Raw genomic sequence first — 2,500 nt, 5'->3', positions numbered from 1 at the left:
GATAATCAATCCTTCTAATTGCATGGTGCAATCACTTGCTTGTTAATTAACGTGTAACAGAAATGGTAAAACGGTTAAATTAAATTCATTAATTGCGGTTTCTAGTGGCATGACTATTTACAAAGAAGTCTGGAAGAAGCTATGATACAAACTTCAATTAAATCTAACCACTTCACCCGTTCATGTTTGTTTCAAAGGAAATAGCTTTAGAATTCAGAGAAACTCTTTTTAAATTTTTAATTTAATTTTTTGTTGTTGTTGCCAATATGTCAACCTAATAGAATGTATTTTCAAGGTAACCTGTCTATATATATATATATATATATATATGAGGAGAAATGGTGGAACGAGTATATCGTGTAAATTATATAACATAAAATCAGTTAATGTTTTCTTCGTGTTTTAGATCTTTACGAATGTGTTAACGTCATTTCAGTATATGTGTGGCACCAGTACAAAATCTTGAATTTAAAAGAATAAAGAATTACTTGCAATTTCTTACATTTTTGATATTTTTTGAATAACAAGGAAGAAATTGAATTAACCATTTATAATCAGCAATCATTAATTTCGAAGAACACTAGTCACTCACATGCTAGAACTGCGGGTCTAATAATTGCATAATTGAGTTTTTGCAGCTTGAATAATTACTTCTTGTATATTCATGAGGTCTAAGATTTTACAGTAAACGATTAACGCCACGAAATTCATTAAATTCCAAGTGACATGACCGTTGTAACATGCGTAAACGTGTATAAACCAAAATTGGGATAAAACAGAAAGAAACTGTCGTTGGCGGCATTGAAGTGTAGCACAAGGCAAATTATTTTCAGTTAAGCATCTGTATATATTTAGTAACTTTGGTCATCGGACAAATATTTACTCTAATTATCTTAAGGGTTCATTAATTTTCTATACAGTGTATGAATTACTACATGTGGAAGATATTTAACAGTTATTGTTGTTTACTCCTAATCAATTATGATCCATGAAACATCTCATTAAATGCCTTCCAACCTTGACCAGCCTGATCAACCTTGATCATGTTGTACATCTAGGTTTATATATAATGTATATATATTTCTCAAAATTGGTGGCGTCAGTGGGTGATTTGACTGCTATTTCTTGAAGACACGGCCACTCAGACAGGTTTACTCGGTGTTCTATCATTTGCAAAGTTCCACTTCCCCAACTTCAAAAGGGGTTTGGGGTGCAGAAAAGAAAACAAAACAAAAATAGAGAAAATGTAAATGGCAAATATAGATTGCTCAATAGGAATATAGACATAATTATTTAATTTTATTGGAGAAGAAAAACACATAAGCGTTATTTTAGAATTTACCAAGTCAAGTGAATTGAAAAGCTAAGAATTTCCAAAGAAAACATTGCCGATGACAATGCTATGATAAAGTTTGTAAAGTCGATATGACATGTATTGTAACGTTCATTACATACTTCGGCGATCGGACACCGATACCTTGCAGCAGTTGGTACACCAATAAAATTGCTATCTTAAGCAGCAACGATTATATAAAGCATGCCACTTAGTAATTATGTTTCTGTTGCCTGAAGGATCAAGAAGAGATTCCGAGAAGACTTTATGGATACTTATTCTCAAACACCCAAACAACGGGCAGTTTCTGCTATTGTGTATTTTCCTTCCGTTTGCTTGTATATGTGGGTGCGTACGCGTGTGTGTGTGTGTACATATACACAATTACACACACACACAAACACACATATGTATACAGCTGTATATGTCACCTCTAACATAAGACTTTGGTTGCCCCATTATTGTAAATAAACTTTTTCGTATTACAAACGTGAAAACGCTGAACGGATTAAAGTTTCAAAGAGTGCACATGTACATATAGTGCGAGAGAATGTTTCATACATAAGTTACAAAATTCTGCTTGTTTTATACAGAAGCATCATTAATTAAATATATTTCAGTAATTATATATTAGTATGTTAAAGATTTGTTCTTTCAGTCATAATGAAGACAGATTATGAGAGGTAGAAATTAGAAAGCACGTAACTCTAAGGATGAAATACAAGCAAATAAGTAAATAATATACTAAGACGAGGAATTGATCCTAAAAATATGGCAGGTTTAATTATTCTCGTAACTATATTTTAGTACAAATTAATTCACATAAACTGAGTGCTATGCAATATATTTAATACTAAACCAAAGAGAAATTTAATCAAATAATCCTTTTCTACTAAACATAAACCTAATCTGTCTACTTAACTAGAAAATAAATCTATGCTAGTACATTTCTGTTTAGATTTGCATGCTTATTGTGAAACTAATTGTCTACAGACAATATACATACACAACACTCACATATACATATATTCAAGGAAGGAGAAAGAGAGGTGAGAGACGGACAGACAACCATGTACACGTTTATGTGTGTGTGTGTGGATATGTATGTATAAATGTGTTTGTATATATATATATGTATGTATATATATATATATATATATATGTGTG

General features: G+C 31.4%; 1 protein-coding gene across 12 annotated transcripts in view; it reads right to left on the bottom strand.

Annotated features, from left to right (window-relative positions):
• Positions 1-2,500, bottom strand: part of LOC115222488 — a 961,211-nt gene that overhangs the window by 684,568 nt on the left and 274,143 nt on the right. The window lies entirely within an intron of this gene.

This window comes from Octopus sinensis, linkage group LG2 (assembly GCF_006345805.1).
Source record: "Octopus sinensis linkage group LG2, ASM634580v1, whole genome shotgun sequence".
Lineage (NCBI taxonomy): Eukaryota > Metazoa > Mollusca > Cephalopoda > Octopoda > Octopodidae > Octopus > Octopus sinensis.
The sequence above is the reverse complement of the archived record's forward strand: the minus strand, read 5'-3'. Positions and strand labels throughout refer to the sequence as shown.